Here is a 17,783-nt window from a genome sequence, read left to right on the forward strand (position 1 = left end):
AATTGAAGAATGTAGGGAAAATAGCTAGACCATTCAGGTATGACCTAATCAAATCCCTTATGATTATACAGTGGAGATGACAAATAGATTCAAGAGATGAGATCTGAGAGAGTAAATTCCAATTCCCTGGAGTAACAGGCAAGTTTGGCCTTGAAGCAAAAAGTGTCCACCCACATAAGGAGTTTGTACTGGAGGAAGGACAGGCTCTACTAATGAGCATGTATTTAACAATTAAAACAGTTTGCCGGTATATTCCTATTAAAGATGGTTCTTTAAAAGTAACAAAACAAAGAATATCTAAAAGTGAACTGAAGGCCCAAAGAGAACTAGAGTCTCCTCTCCAACTCCTGGGTGAAACAACACAAGATACAGAAAGATTTGCTTTGCAGTTATAATTATGGAGTCTTTATCAAATCCCAAAGGTTAATCTCATATGCAATCTTCAAACATAATGTACACTGTCAGTGATAAACTTAGCTGCTTGCTTTCCTGAGGTACCCAGACCTGCCTAGATGGTGAGTTGGTTATGGAGTAGATTGATACCTATCCCCTTTATATCCATGCCACCCTACCGATTACTTAATGCTTTATGCATTCTGATTGGGTGGTGTCCCCACTGACTGGCTCGTGTCCCTGCCTCAAGGGTTTATAAATATTTTGAATATACCCTTGCTTGTGAATAAATATTAAATACATACTGTACAGGTAAAAACTAGAAACAATTATGGCAACTGATTATAGGATAGACCAGTTTTTCACAATAAGACCAGTCACCTAAGTTTGATAATACCTGAGCAGAAGGAATATAAGCACAACATAATTTATCTTATTGAGAAAGACCAAAAAAGATGGCTTAGTTTGAGAAGGACTCTGATGGTTCAGATGGTAAAGAATCTGCCTGCAATGCAGGAGACCAGGGTTCAATCCCTGGGTCAGGAAGATCCCCTGGAGAAGGGAATGGCAACCCACTCCAGCATTCTTGCCTGGAAAATTCCATGGACAGAGGAGCCTGGCAGGGCACAGTCCATGCGGTCATGGAGTTGAGCACGCCTGAGCAACTAACACCCTTTACATAAGGAATCAGATTGCTGGGACACAGATCATGGCTCTGACACTTGACTCTGTGGCATTGGACAAAAATGGAGAAAATCTCTTAGATGGTTTGGAGGATTAAGCAAATGAATGTGTATAAAAGTATTCAGAACAATGTCTAACATATAGTGCATAAATAAGTTTTAACTGTTATTAAAGCCTTGTAATTTAGAAATGAGTGCTGACCCTGCCTTACCAACAATTACCAAATAGAGTTTCGGAAGTTGCCAAAGGCTTTTTTGCCTTATAATCAAAAAGGATAAGAGTACTGGGAATAAAAAATACTCATATTTTTATTGTCTAAAGTTTCCACAGGCAAATAAGTGTATTTTAGAGGGAAAAAGTTAATAAGCAACAGCGTCTTAGCTCTTAGGACTCTATTTCAATATACCCCCTAGGAGATGATCTTTCCTGTAACTGACTAGGTATAGGATGCTTTTTACAATGTCTTAGTATGTTGTGAACTTGAAATTGACTCTCGGATTATTTACCAACACGTGCATGCTCAGTTGTCTCCAACTCTTTGCAACCCCATGACTGTAGTCCACCAGTCTCTTCTGTCGATGGAATTTTCCAGGCAAGAACACTGGAGTGGGTTGCCACTTCCTTCTCCTGGGGCTCTTCTTGATCCAGGGATCAAGCCTGAGTCTCCTGCGTCTCCTGCATTGGCAGGTGGATTCTTCACCACTTGTGCCATCTGGGAAGCCCAGGGTTATACCTGCTCTATGTTTATTAAGACATTGCTTTCAAACAGGTTTCTGCAATATCCTTAGCTGGGTTTGGAAGTGCCTGTCATACTCCAAGACCTGCCAGCACTAGATATTTTCAATATTTTGCTAATAAAAAGGGGCATCTTAGTTTTGTGTTAATTACATTTATAATGCTTTAAACAAATGAGACATCTTTGCTAAATATTTTAGCTTGATGCCTGTGTTTCTTAAAAACAGTTTGAAAGGATTTGTGCAATTATATAAAAAATTACAGTAAAAATTGCTTACATAATTATAGGTAAAAGATCATTAAATGTTTAGGATTTTAAAAAATATAGCACAGCTTTAAAAAGGTGTAAGTTCTTTAGAGATCAGATAATTAGATGAAATGATTCAAAGAATATATAAATTAAGAAAGTCTATTTTATTTGTTTCTTAAAAATAGTTAATGCAGACTGAGGTAGAGATTGGGTGATCTGGGACAGCGTGAGAAGGAAGGCCCAGTTTAACCAGACTGGGTTTTAAAGGAAAAATAAGGCTAAGGTAGCCCCAAAACAATGAATAAACTTTTAAACATATTACTGGGAAAGAACATTTAACGAAGAACTGAACTTTATATAAGACTGCTGTTTTTCAAGAGAATAGTTCCTTCCTTAATTTGAAATGATAATGAATTTTATTATCCAACAGATAGAAATATTACTAAAGTCAGTAACATTGATCTTGTATAGATCAATGAACTGACAGGACATTCCAGTGATTTCAGCTAAGGCAGATAGAATGGGGCAGAAACAGAAAGCTTTTCTCTTTAGAACGTGGTCTCCACACTGCCTCTAATCTATACTATATTAGATAAAAAGGACCCCGTTAGTCAAAGATGGTATGTAGGACAGAATCTGGGTGGCTATGGCAAAGACACAATGAAACAGAAAGCATTAAAGCAATAAAGCTGTATGCGTATTTTTACATATCTCTGGTTGTTATCTTAATATCTGGTTGATTGGGAGTTCTTAGTCGGAACTCTTAAACAGTGATAAGGAGTGATGTACAATTTATAAAATACAAGGTTCCAAGATCAAAAGCAAAGGAAAAGCAAGCCTCCACTACTCAAAATTTAAACATAACCCTCTGAAGGGACATTTAGCAGGCTTTGCAGAGAAAAGTTCTGAGGAGATGATACACAGCTGCCCCTGCTAGCTCCATCTGATTCTTCAACAGAGAGGAATGCCATAGAGCGCATTATCACAGAGACCTGATGGAGAGGAATTTCAGAGAAATGTAAGCCTCCAAGGGTAAACTCCATCACAAAAGAAACAAATACATACATTTTTAAAAATCATGGAGTAAAAGAGACCCTAAAATATTTACTGGGAACTTCGCTTTGGGCCAAATTTGAGCTATTTTGAATGCATTAACAGAACTGAATACAAATGAAAGGTGTACATATGTGAGAAAGAGAGTGTGTTGTTAGGAGAACCTAAAGTTAAACAAAGCAAGAATAGCAGGAGTTTTAGGATGAGGTACATTTATAGCTCCAATTAAGTGGAATGCACTTGGACCCTAGTTTTCCTCCCTAGGAAAGTCAGGTCAGAGTCCTAGGGCGTGTATGTATACCCAAGGGCCAGTGTCACCTGGGAGAAGTCTGAGAAAGACTGAGTTTTCCTGAGTAGGCAATCTGGTCTTCCTAGGGCTCAGACTAAATCAGGGAGCGACTGGGCGGTTTGGCAGCCCTGCACCGCTGGGGGAATCTCTACATGTCCGGAAGTGGTGGTCAGTCACAGACATCCATTGAAAGCCTCCAAGAGGATGCTGTAAAGTAACAGCTTAGAACAAAATTTCCACTCCTACCAGTGTCTGGGAATTTCTCATTGACACAGACACCTATGATTTCCTTACTATACAATATATACTTACTGACCACAGCAGGGAGGGGCTGCTCAGGATCCCCAGTTATTGATCAAAACAATCATACAACATTGGTCTTGTCTAAGTGTCTGGAAGAAAGCCAAATCCAGAAATTGGTGCCTTCTCCAGCACAGACCAGCTGACAGAGCATGCTGAGGGAGGAAAGGGGCGGTGGGGGGTGGGGGGACAGATTGAAACTGGGCAGAACTTTCCTCCAAGGAGCCTGATTTACTTTAAGTTCAGGATTCCCAGTATTATGAGAGTATATTGTAATACCACATTACAATGTCATTAGGAAATTACTTGTCTTATCTATATTCTGATATAATAATGATCAATATTTATGGACCATGTTCTACACACCAGGCATGTTGCTAAGCACTTTAAATACATTTTGTTTCTTCACAGAGAACCTCAGAGGTCCTGTCTGCCTCACTTTACCAATTAAGAAACTAAGGCTCAGAGAAAAATACACAATGGCTTAATGTTAGAACCGATATTCATGCCAAGGATTATTTGCCCCTAGAGATTATGATCTTAACCACCACAACTTATTATAACTTTTCATCAAAATTTGCTTATAAATGTGGGAGATGACACCAGTTTACTGTTTAGACAGAAGGATTTCCTCCAAGTTTGGGGGAAATGCGGAAAATCTAGTTTTCTTTCCCAGGTAGCAGCAACACAGAAACATAAATTATCTTTGAGTATTTTTTTTCTAATGTCCCAAGTCCCAAACAACATAAACCTAGTGAGAACTAAAGCTTAATCTGTTGAGTCCTTTCTTAGGTATTAAAAAGGAGCTTTACTTAACGACTCCCTTGAGACAGTGTAAATAAGCCAGCTTCAACTTCTTATTGTAGAATTCAAAAGTCACTTGACTCTGCTAGAAAACCACATTTCTTTTTCTTCCCCCACACAGGGAGAAAAGATGTATCCTTGGGTTGGCTAACAAGCCTCTGTACTAGAGGAATAATTAGAGGTAAGAATACACCCTCAGACATAAATTTCCCTAAATACTTTTCAGAACAAACATTTCTCATCCCTCCTCCACGACTTTATCAGAACATTATGATGTCTCTCCTTTGTGTTTTATCTTTTTTGCTAAATTATTTGAAATATTTCAGCATGATCCTCCAAGAAAACCTTTTAGTAAGCACATTTTTTGCAAGTGTAGATATCTGCCCTAAATCAATCTATATAACCAGTCACAACTTTTTATTAACAGAAAAATAATTTTTGCTTCATTCATGCCCTATTTTAAGTACATACAACTTAGGGGGGAAAATCTTACCTTACTTAGAAATGTAGGCCTTCCAGGTGACCACTAAGCAGTCCATAAGAATACAGGTTGAATTCAGGTGTGAGAGGTTGGACTGATGAATGCAGTCTGAGTCAGAAAGCAAAGTCTAAGGTGTATTTGATTACTTGCTTATGACAAATCAAGGAAACCAATAATGTAATGCAAGACTCCTGACCCTACACAGATCAGGGTCAATACAGATGTTTAAAGTCCAGAAATCAGGACCCCAGTTACAGACAGTATAATGGAGCAGCTGGCCCCTTTGGGTTCACACTGTGCATGCCATCCTTCACCATCGGCAAGACCCAGGCAGCCTCCCTGGGGCAGGACTGCTCTCTGGCCTCCAGGTGCAGGGCAAGCCTATCTAGCGTGCTAGATTACTGCCATCACCTGCTGCCGACTGCAGCGCATGCGGACAGTGCCAAGCAAAAGAGCCATAGCTTTGCACAGTCACAGCACATCTGCACCTAAACTCACTGCAGTTCTGGTTGGGAGCAGACTCAAGACGAACAAACTCAGCTTCAGAGAACAGCTTTCTTTGTAAAGACTTCCTAAACTCCATAGGGAGACCTTAGCAGTGCGTGCCTCTGATTTATGCTGCTGCTATCATAATCACTGGTGTTTACTTTACTCTCTCACACACACTCACGCGTGCAGAAGACACTAGGCATCATGCTTTACTCACTCCTGTAACCCCAACAACTAGCAATGTGCCTACTACATACTAGCACGTAGTAGGTGGTCAATATTTGCTTGTTACTTCACAAGGACATTAGACTCTCTGAAAGGACTTCAGCAGGACTCTCTTGTCTGGATCAGAAGGCACACAAAATCCTTGATCCTGTGGCCCTGGCTGGCTGTCTAGCCTCCATGCATTACTGCCCGCATCCACTCAGCCTTCTGCCAATGGAGACACTTGGAGGAGAAGGCAGGGCACGTTGTGGGGAGGGGGAACTCTTCCCTCTTTCTCTCCCTCCTTCTACTCAGCACTCACCAGTGGTGAGTCTTTTACTATTCCCTGGAAGCTGAATTGGAGGTTGCTGTTCCCCTCCCAGGATCCCCAAAGTCACCCATGCCAACTTTAATCACTATTTAATAAGATTCATTATGAAATAAGATCAAACAAGGGCTTCCTTTAAAGACACAGGCAATCCCAGCTTTCACCTCTGAGTCTCCAGGGCCACACAGTTCCTCGTACATCACAGCCACTCTAATATTAGTTTAAGGAAAGAGCTAAGATCCTAAAGCCCACACATGGGGAGAACAGACTTTCACAGAATCTCAAAATAGAAGAACCAGATAGTCTTTGAATATTTTTGAAGTCTTAAGATGAAATACCATATAGGTATTTACTATGCAGAGACTGTTAAAGTTGAAGTAAAAATAGAATTAAGGCTTTTAAGAATATCAATAGATGAGAGATGAGGGCTGCTCTGAGGCTGAGCAAGTTGAGAAAGTCACCTCGACACTTACACTGTGACTAAAGACGAAATCAACAGCTGGAGGTTATGCACCTTTCCCTTGAGATGGACTTGCCACTAGCTCTCCAGGAAGGGGTGCATGAAGGGACGCAGCATGAGCCGTTAGGACTAGACTGGGGAAGCCCGCAGGGTCACCGCTTGCAGAGGTTCTGTTGTTGAGCTCTGACGGCTGTTACCCATCCAAGTACGGATCAGCTGGGATTCTCCTCTGCCAAGTTCCTCCATAATGTCTTCAGGTTGCTGGGAGGGGAAATGGCATATGGAATATTGTTAACATTGATCGTATCTATCATGCATATGCACCCACTCGAAGGCTCAGGAGAGAATTTAAAGTAACACTGGCATTTAACACTTATTAAATTTGCAAAAGTTCTGAAGAAATAAAAGTATAACTGTCATGTAACTTGAGGATGGGAGAGGAGTGAATGCTGAATCCTCAGAGATCAAATATGGCTAAAATTAATAACCCAACAAGAGACTTTCAACTGTCAAAACACTGCAGAAGAAAGTGAATTTGAGCTCTAAAGTGGAGGGGTAGACAGACATGACTAAAATTTAGACAATTTTAAATTGGTCTGAAAGGCAGACTAAGCATTATGTATCAGGCATTTGCTAAATCAGTTCTATCAATATTTATTTCTAACAAGAAACAATCTCCTAGTCCTAGCTAGTAGCAAACCTGATCTGTTAATCCACACACTTGTTTTCCTAGATGCTGAACGTGATGTCTGTCATTGTTTGTGCACTTCTTCCTGTCCTGGCCCGTGGTTGCTACAGAATTGTCGCATCGCCTGCTGGGGCTTCTCGTCCTTCAGGATTCTCTCCGTGACCTCCTCTTTGTTCTGTTTTCCTGGCACTTTCACACGTCTCATGGACAGAACAGCCTCAGCAATCTTCAGCTTTATAGTGGGTTGTCATTTAAACTGCTTCCGCGTGTGATTCTGCGGGTCTATTCTTCCACTGTGTGCATCTATCTTGTTCGTCCCAGGGATTCTCTGCTTCCTAGAATCATAAAGGAGAGAAAATTAACACCCTTCAATGTTCATTTTCAGCCTGGAGGGGTCAAGGTTTTCCTTTCTTCAGGGTCTCTTGTTGACAATTCTGAAAGTTTTCTACATGGTTCCTTAAAACATCCTGCCCCCACCAGGACAAAGCCCCAGCTGTCCACAGGAACAGTTAACTCAAGAACACCCCTGGGTCCACCCTCCCTCTTCTCAGGACCCTCCACCATTTGGGTTCCCTTCCTCAATTCAACTGCTTGCATCAAAGACTTAGCTCAGGCTCTGCTTCTTGGAGAAACCCAATTACTTAAGGCTATGAAAACATTCTTCTGATTTTCTGGTTCATTCTTATTACCCTATTAATCACCAGAGCTAAAACTCAATACTCTTTTTCCACTTACAAAGAACAGCCTCAAGACTTGATATGTGAATATCAAGTATAACTTCCATAACTTCTATACAGCCTTGCACACATTAGGTGGTTAATAAGGGAAAATTGTGGTTACTTTTAAGGTAGTGATTACTTAAGAAGAATGATGTATATGTAAATATGAAAAGAAATACATAAATTGCCCTTTTGCAGATGACTTAAAATAGCTAGAAGTAGCTATAATTACCCAGTGACATTTCTAGGATCAGTTTAGAGAGTTCTACATCTATAAACCTTCCCGGCTGTTTTCATCCTATGCTTTCTAATAAAAAGTAAAAACTTAATTCTTATGGCTTCTTATGTTATCTGTTTCTGGTTAAAAAAATTAACAAAATCTCTTGGATAAAGTACCATATTGCTATCAGCTTCACATATCAGTACAGTATTAAGAAAACCAACTGCTGAATGTGAAACTATTTTTGATTTGGAAAGGAAAAATCTAAGTGTAAGCAGTAGTACCAAAAGGAATAGTTCTATGCAGCTTACACAGACTATCAGATCAGTTAGCCACAATTTTTCTGATTTAAAAGCCAACAAAGATCATTTTATAATATTTGACAGATACCAGAAATCAAGCAACCTAAACGTAAACACTGCTGTGATTGCTTGTCACTAAAGATTGAGATGCTGTGTATTACATCATAAATATGAAGAAAAGAAATCAAGACCCAGTTTATGAATCTCAGATATACTGGCTGAAACATTCATCAATGTGGAAGAACTGAATTTTTTCCAGGGTTTTCCAAAACAACACACAAGAGTAAATACAGAGTGGCTGAGGAATCTATTTCTCTCCAAGTCTAAAACAGATATACCTATAAATAGGTATCAGTTACTTCCATGAACACCAGAATTATCCACATAATTAATAATAACACAATTTTTAAAGAACATTTAAAGTGTAGTTTGCTTGAACATAAAAATAATAACAGGTCATGTCAGTGGAAAAAATAATAAAGTGAAATTGTTTCCATGACTGCTTTTAATTCCTGAGGAAAAATCATGTGTAGTTTTTGTTGTTCAGCTGGCCAGTCGCGTCCGACTCTCTGAGACCCCATGGATAGAAGCACGCCGGGCCTCCCTGGCCCTCACCACCTCCGGAAGTTTGCCCAAGTTCATGCCCATGCATTGGTGATGCACAAGTTAAAAAAATTATTGAAGCTCTAAGTAATTCACTCCTTAGTCAAAAAATAGAATCTCTTTGTTTCAAATAAGCCCATCTTTTCGCTTTGTATTCCAGGGGACCAGAGCTTTCTATAGGCACACTGTAGGGCTTTCCCTGTTCTCCAGTATTAGAACCGTATTTACATGACTGTCTTGGTAAAAACAAAATTATGAAAGTGCTCTGATCAGTTTTGCTTAAAATCTTATGCTATGCTGACTTGGCCACAATCAGTTGGAGTGCACAGGAAAGAGCCAGATGTTCGCAGAACAACATGACTGAGGAATGGTAGGCATTACAAACAGCCACTAGCAGGGCTAGTGTAATGGTGCAAATGGTCAGCAAGTGTCAACAGGTTCCACGGCAGAAAAATGTCTTTGGAGCTCATGGTAACACTAAGGCATCAAATACTGGGAGACAGGACGGACTTTATTAGATATGCATTATGAAGTCGTCACTCTGTAGGAAATTATATACTTGCTCTGGAAACGGGGCAATTACGTGAAATGTTAACGAATACTTTCAGACAAAAGAAGTGTCAAAATAGCAAAGTGGGATTGGATTTTATGAGGAGGTTAATTTCCAAAGTCAGCATATAAAGCAAAACACTTGCAAAGTCAAAATTACCTCTGAAAGTCCTTACAAAAATCCCTTACCACATAAGAAACAGAAGTATCCCAAGTTTAACAGAAGAGTTTGTCTTTTAGAGTTTTATTATTTAAGCATGGAAACAGATTATTTCTTTAGTTCAAAATACTATTTTTCATTTGAGGACCCAATGTAATTGACATGCATTTCAGGTCTATGTGGTACTAAAAATACCTGTAAAAGCAATATATGCCTGAAGTGAAGTGAAGTGAAGTGAAGGTCGCTCAGTCATGTCTGACTTTGTGACTTCATGGAATGTAGCCTGCCAGGCTCCGTCCATGGGATTATCCAAGCAAGCATAGCGGAGTGGGCAGCCAGCCCCTTCTCCAGGGGATCTTCCTGACACACGGATTGAATCCAGGTCTCCCGCATTGCAGGTGGATTCTTTATTAACTGAGCCACCAGAGATATTCTTAATCACTATGAAATAGCTGCACTCAAAACTACACAATATGACTTTTGGAAAGTCACAGAACACTGTGTGGTATCAATTACCTTTAAGATCTGGTGAGGTAGTTTCACTTACATATGAAAGCAACAGAACTTGAGGTCACTCCCAACTCTAAAGTATGGGTCTATGAAATAAGTCTTTTCTATAAGAAAGCAGTTAGTAAGTATTGATCCACAGTTAAGAAAATCAGAAAACCCCAGTGCAAAATGCTACCTCTGACCCGTCACCACTAAGCCTCTAGGTCAGCACCCATGTCAATCACCTAAGTCTGAATTCATAGTTTACATTTTTGACTCAGCGTCAGAATTGATGGCCCTCTGACACAGGACTGTGTCAAACAGTTGGGTCAGTAACTTTTAGTGTAAGCTTTAGCAACAGACCTATGTTTGAACCACAGAACCACTTCTGTTTTTTGTTTTTCACTTTTTTGAGATAATTATAATGTACAGTTGTTAAGAAATGATACAAAGAGATCCTAGGTACCCTTTACCCAGTTCCCCTGAAAGGTAACATCTTGCAAAACTAGTATAATATTAGAATGAATGTGTGAGTTGCCTAGGACTGCCGTAACAAAGTACCACAGTTTAGGTGGTTTAAACAACTGAAAGCTATTCTGTCACTGTTCTGGAGGCTTGAAGTCTGAGAACAAGTTGTCAGCAAGGCTGGGCCCTTCCGAGGTCTCTTGACCTCAGAAGCTCAAGGTCAGGTGAGCTGAACACCTCACGGTGTTTGTTGTCAAGGTTGGTTTCTCTTGGTGTGCAGATGGCTGTCTCCCCCCTGGGTCTTTACGTCTTCCCTCGGTATGTGTCTTTGTCTGGATTTCTTCTTAAAAGGAAATGAGTCATATTGGATTAGGACCCTTCCTCATGACCTCATTTCAATGTAGGAACCTCTTTTAAAGACTGAATCTCCAAACATGATTACATTCTGAGGTCTATTTCAACCATGAATTTTGGTGGGGGAGGTGTAAAATTCAGTCTGTAACAACTAGGGTATTGATATTCATACAGTTAAGATACAGAACGTGTCCACCACCACAAGATTAGCGCATACTGACCTTTTCAGGCACGTTTACCTCCCTCCTCTCACCCGACTCAACCCCTTAACCCCTGGAGTTTATTCATCTTTTCTCCATCTCTGTAATTTGTCATTTTGAGGGTGTCTTATAAATGGTACAGAGAGTATGTTACTTTTAGGGACTGTCTTTTTAAACGCAGCAGAATCCTCTGGTGATTGATCCAGGCTGTGGCATGTGTCACTAATGCACCCTTTTCAGGGCTGAGTGGTATTCTGCAGTGTGGGTGCTACAGTTTGACCACTCACGAGTTGAAGGACTTGGGGGCTGACTTCAGTTTTTGGCTGTTATCAGTAAATCTGCCATAGGTACCTACGAGCAGGTTCTGAGTGAACACAGTGTTCACCTGCAGGGATAAATACCAGGAGTGCAATTGCTGGAATTTTTTTTTTAAGAAACTGCTTATTTCCCAGAATAGTTGTACCATTTATATTCCCTCCAGCAGTACGAGTAATTCACTAGGAACATGAGTGATCCAATTTCTCTGAATCGTCACCAGCATTTGGTGTCACTATTTTTTAATCAGCATGTGGTGCCGTCGCCATTTAGCTATTCTGATAGGTAGGTAGTACTTCATTGTACTACCTATTAAATTTGCATTTCCCTGATTCCCAACAATGTTATTATCTTTTCACATGCTAACTTATATACTGAAGTGAAATGTCTGTTTATGTTTTTCCTCATTTTGTAATGATTTGCCTATTTACCGCAGAGTTTTAAGCACACTTTATATATTCTAAATACCAGTCCTTTGTCAGATACATGGTTTACAAATATTTTCTGTCTGTAGCTTGTCTTTTCATCCTTCTAACAGAGACTTTTGCAGAGCAAGAGCTTTTAGTTTCAGACTTTGGATCTTACTCTTACATTGTATTTTAATTGATTTTTTCTGATACAGATTCAATGGGGAAAGGTAGGGATGTCATTTCAGTACCGTCCAGGGAGTGTGTAATTTCCTCGGTTCTGTCTCCCAGAGGCAAAAATTTGAAGTGGTGGACCAGTGTTGCAGCTCGTTTACAGCTCAGTTTTATTCGGCAAGCAAAGGAAAACATATCGTCAAGGCATGAGGGCAGGTTCATCAAAAGAGAGAGGGGCTCAATGCTGGCTCCTCTTTTTAGATGCTGTTTTCTCCTCCCCCTGGGCCTGCCCTGTGTAAACTGGGCTAGCCAGGAGGGCTGTGTGTTTCACCTGAGGTTCTCCTTCAGTCCTCGGAGCTTCCTCTGCTCTATTTTGGAGGGCTTTCTCCTTTGTCTTTAAGCCACCTCTATTTTGGACTCCTTTTTCCTATTCTAACTACCTAAGCCTACTGCAGACTGGGGTGGAACTCCAGGGTCCCACACAGTCTCTGCGGGCACCGGGGGCAGGCAAGGTTCTCCTTACTGCCTAGGAGGGACAAAGTCCCGGTTTCCTATTCAGCCTTCTCTCCCACCAGCCCTGTAGGGGGGCGTGGCACTTTCTTACAGCCTCTAGAAAACACAAGCCTCAGCTCTCCCATCACCAGTTTTCTGTGACGTTTGGTACGAATTGGGAGGCTACGGTCTAAGCTTTCTGTCTTGCTAGGACTTCTCTTTCTGGTTTGTTTAGCAGAGAGAACAGACTTTCGTTCCCGCTTTCATCTATGCCTGTTGGCATTTCCAGTTGCCAGCCAGAGTCTAGGATTCAAGGGCTCCCCTGGTGGCTCAGACGGCAAAGAATCTGCCTGTCGTGTGGGAGACCTGGGTTCGATCCCTGGGTCAGGAGGAAGGCTAACAGAAAACGCAAGGAGTTCTCCACACTGTAGCTCCTTGGTCCTGGATTTCCTAGCCTGCTGTCCTTTCTCTTTCTATCTTTCAGAGCCTTGTATCATTCTACATACAGTGCTCAGCGTTTTTATTGTACTTAGTGGAATAAAGAGAGACAGGTGCTTCTTCGTAGTCTGCCTGGAAGCAGTCATAGGGACGCCCTTCTCTGTCACTTTAGCTTCTGTGAGACCCCAAACACCCACCTCAGAGGGTGGTGCAGAAGACTAAACAAGACAACATACAAGGTGCTGACTCACCGTAGACAGTGAACTGCTCAACTGTTTCCCTTTGAAATGAAACTATGCGACTAGCCTTCTGACCTTCCAGGGGCATTTTACAAGACTTCCTCTGAATCTTCTAGTCCCAGGGATCAGTATCTGCCAGACCTTTACATCCTCTCAATACCAATAAGACTATTCCTGCCTTTCCCCCTTGGAGTTGGCAGTTTTGTATAGGGATGTGATTTCCTTAACAAAGCCCGTTGTCTGTAGCTGACACTCAAACATCTACTCAAATGCACGTATCACGGTGAATTTTAGGAGTGCCTTGGGGGCAATTCTCTCCAATAGGGCCATTTCCCCAGTAACAGAATGGGCATGACACCAGATATCTACCTCATAGGAACAGTGGCTCCACATGCCAACCCTCTCATCTGAACGATATCCACACCTTTAATGAAAAAAAAAAAAAAAGGCACACTGCCAGAATAATGTAATAAATCCCCGTCTTCACTGGTTTTTCTCTTTTTTCCCCCAGTTTCACCATTGTTCCACAGCAGGGGGAAGTAAAATTACAGTGAAGACAGCAAAATGGAAGAGGAGACAGTTACCAACAGAGTCAAAGACTTTTGTGTAAGGAGGATTCAGGCTTCCATCCCAGCAGTCACAAACCAGGATTTCCCTCACTGTAGAACAGCAACCCAGGGATATAGATAGTGTAATGTACAGATACAGAGTCCTATTTCTCCCGAACTAAATTCCTGGATAAGAGCTATGCATAATCAAATTTAACTATAACATTCCAAAAGCACATAATTTATTGGGCGAAGAACACTTTTAAAATAATTCTGCAATTCTAAAACAATGGACTATGCAATGAAAGTTTCCTTTGGTTGTTAAATAGTTATTAAGAGCTGGAGACAATAACCCTGAGGTTAATTGGTTCAGCTTCCAGCTTCCAACAAGGTAAACGTCATCTGAAGGTGAAGATGCTCTAATGTGTTTGGAGAAACCTCAGGTATGTCAAATTTGGTTGCCACTCCAGTGGTCTGTTTAAAATGCTTACACTTCCTTAAAAACAATAAGTGAATCCATCTAACTTTTTACATGCTCATTTTTAAAGGTTTTTCTGGAAGATGTAAATTTGTCAGAATCTCCAACCTACTCTGAAGGAGAGTTGAAGGATAAAAATTCCTTAGAAGAAGCCTATTTTATTTGAAGGTCAGATGTGTGTATACTTCTGTGGAAATGGATTTTGTCTCTGCATGTTACACAAGGAACTCCCGTCCCCAGAAACATAGATTTATCATCTCCATATGAGTCAGATATGTTGTCATATTTTTTTCTCCTATTCACCTGTAGATGTCAAGTTTACCCAGACTTGGATTGTATTTCTTCAGTTACTAGTGGATGTGAAGAATGTTTCAAATGACAAGGAAACTGTTTACTTACCTATATACTTTTTAAAAAGCCTTGTGGACAAGTATTATATTTCTTCACCCTGTCATCCTAGCAACTAGGGTCCTCATTACCTGGACAGTAATAAGCACTTATTGAATGAAAGGAGTGTGAAAGGAGAAGAAAAACAAAAGGAGTTAACTCAAGTATTTATTTTTAAAACTTATGATGAGTGCTCAAGTTGAGTGTTCTAGGGGGAGAAGACACTTAAAAGATTTTATAGGCTATATTAAGGAAGGTCAATTTCATTATGAAAGTTCTTGAAGGGTATGAGAAAACAGGTTGTGTTATTAATAATCACAGGAGAAAATGCAAGGACACCAAGATTGGTTTAGCAGCCACTGATGGGACAGTTTGGTTTAGTAAGAACTGGAGAGGAACCATTGAGGCTAAGGTTTTTCAGGGTTCAGTGAAAAATGTTTAGTCTTTCAGAATCTTTCAGAATCTTGCACAGGAAAAATAATGTAACTGGGAACCTCAGAAATACATATTTCTACTTTTCAGTGGATTGAATGTTGCCTTACAATACAAGCATTCAAAATAGCCTGTGGGGATGGAAAGGAGAAGATGAGAAATGAACAGAAACATGAAGCTTCTAGAAGCAGAACAGGTAAACCAGAAAGCAGGTTTTGTTAACAGCAGGATTGTGTTAGATAACAAAGGAAAGCAGCAAGTTGACTTTAATAAAGGAAATATTTGGGGACAAACAGGTTATTTTTCCTGAATCAGCTAACTTTTTTCCTTCTCCACTGGGAGCTTTCCTCCCAGGAGTTCTTTTGGGTAAGTTAGATTTTTATTGAATGTTGACTTTATTTAAAGGATCTAATTACCAAAATATGCAATCTTACTTTTGAATAAGAAATATCTGGGGGAAAGCTAGAATTAAATAAAGTGCATAATAAAGAGCTATCAGTATTTACAGTTTGAGAAGTATGGTGGATTAAATACCCTAAACAACCATTTCCAACCTAATCTAAGAGTTTATGTAAATATTTTAAAAATCTTCTATAAAATGTCAATAGACAAAATTAAGGAACATAAGAAAAAATGCCCTCAAATTACTTAAAACCAGGAATGTTGGATAAATAGGCGCCAAATCCATTTCTTGACCTGTCAGTTTCAGAGGAACCCTAGAGATTCTCAAGGAGATTCTTTGTGAGCTAAAATGAGGAAGAACTAGGTCCTATGTCCCATCTAGTTAGGGAATCTAATAGAACAAGTGTTAGTCACTCAGTCCTGTCTGACTCTTTGCGACCCCATGGACTGCAGTCCACCAGGCTCCTCTGTCCATGGGATTCTCCAGGCAAGAATACTGGAGTGGGTAGACATTCCCTTCTCTAGGGGATCTTCCTGATCTTAGGGATCAAACCTGGGTCCCCTGCACTGTGGGCAGACTCTTCACCTTCTGAGCCACCAGGGAAGCCCTAGTATTCTAACAGAATATCCTAATATTCTAATAGAATATCCTGCATAAAATTTTGACTCCTTCGGAACATAAGGTAAAAAAAGAACATTGCCCCAAAAGATAACATCAAGAAAACATGCCTTTTCAAACATAGTGCTAGGTGAAGGGAAAAGAAACAAATGTCTCCCAGAGAACATATAAACGTCAACTAGTTGTCAAGTTCACTGTCAACACTCAAGCTACCTGTGTGTCCAAGCAAAGCCGAAGCACAGAACCAATCTGCAGTTGTACTGGATTAGTTGTACCTCCAGGATACTAAGATAAGAAAATATCAATCCTCTCTAGGGACTTAACAAGCACCCAGAACTCTTAAGAATTCCCACAGATAAAACTCCAAGAAAACTGAGCACCTCCTTGCACATACCAAAAGACAGATCACAAAGTAATAGTGAAAACATATTATGAATAAGAGCTATCATAAACAGACCCACAAACATTTCAAACATCAGAATTATCAATGAGAACAAAAAGCCGATATATTTAAAGAAATGAGACCTTTGAGAATGAGCTAGGAACAAGAGATTTCAAAGAACAAGAACTAAGAGATTTAAAACACAATCAAATAGAATATGTAGAAAGGAAGATAGTGCATAAAACATAAAGTTCAGAGTATTAATTAAAAAGCTAATTTTATTTTTGCTCTGTCTACACTGGAAGTATAATTTGAAAAAAGAAAATCCAAAATGCATCTTAGAAGGACTGATATAATATAAGAGAGACAGCAAGAGACATGGAGAATAGAATGAATAGAACAGAACAGAATGTCTAATTGGAGTTCCAGAAGGACATGAAAACCTGAGGAAGACATGGATAATGGCTGATAATTTTTATAAGTATTAAAATGTCAAGATTTCCTAACAGTCTGAAGCAGAAAAAAATAAAACCATACATTGACACATCATAAATATGAAAGAAAGGCAGATAATGAAGTTAGTCAGAAGTTGAAAGACAGCCTATAAAATAAAGGCAACACAACAGTGGTTGAACTCTTAAAAGACTATCATGGAAAGCAGAAGATGGAGAAATAATATATGTAAGATAACATCATTCCATAACTAAAGATTTTCTGAAGAAAAAGATATTCTTCTTCTTTTTTACAACCAGAATAAATTCACTAAGTAAATTCTAATGAATATGATTCAAAAAGAAGGGAAATGATCACAGACAAAAGGTCTGAAATGTAAAAAGTAATGCCTAGCCTCTAGCCCATATCTAATTTGGCAGCATAAAAGTACAAAAGCACGTTGCTGAGATCTCCCTTTAAGGGAGAACCTATAACAAGGAATACAAGCCACTGACAATCTCTAGCTGTAGCATCTCCCGGATCTACTGTTGTGTTTGGGCCAAAGACAATCCTCCCCAAACAGCTCCCAGCCAATGATAGAAAAACAGCAGTACTGGAATGTGATTACTTCTGGCCACTGCCTGCATTCTGTGATGCTATCTTTGCTCCGGAGCTCTCTGTCAAACTTAAGACACCTCGGCTTCACACTTCTCCTGTCCAATCTGTCCCTCCTCCCCTGACCTATTTCATAAATGTCAGATCTGCAGAAGGCTTTCCCTATTCCTGCGTACTTTCCTCTCTATATTTCACAGGCACTAC

The 17,783-nt window shown here is 40.0% G+C and overlaps 1 long non-coding RNA gene across 1 annotated transcript in view; it reads right to left on the reverse strand.

Moving 5' to 3' along the window:
• Positions 1 to 6,330: 6,330 nt before the first annotated feature.
• The window catches only part of LOC139031039 (uncharacterized), a 43,616-nt gene continuing 32,163 nt past the window's right edge, over positions 6,331 to 17,783 (reverse strand). The window contains exons 2-3 of the long non-coding RNA XR_011483451.1: positions 7,192 to 7,493; positions 6,331 to 6,731 (exon numbers count right to left, since the gene is read on the reverse strand). This is a non-coding gene — a long non-coding RNA (uncharacterized lncRNA). The remainder of the gene's footprint in view (positions 6,732 to 7,191; positions 7,494 to 17,783) is intronic.

The sequence above is a fragment of the Odocoileus virginianus genome, chromosome 25 (assembly GCF_023699985.2).
Source record: "Odocoileus virginianus isolate 20LAN1187 ecotype Illinois chromosome 25, Ovbor_1.2, whole genome shotgun sequence".
Classification (NCBI taxonomy): Eukaryota; Metazoa; Chordata; class Mammalia; order Artiodactyla; family Cervidae; genus Odocoileus; species Odocoileus virginianus.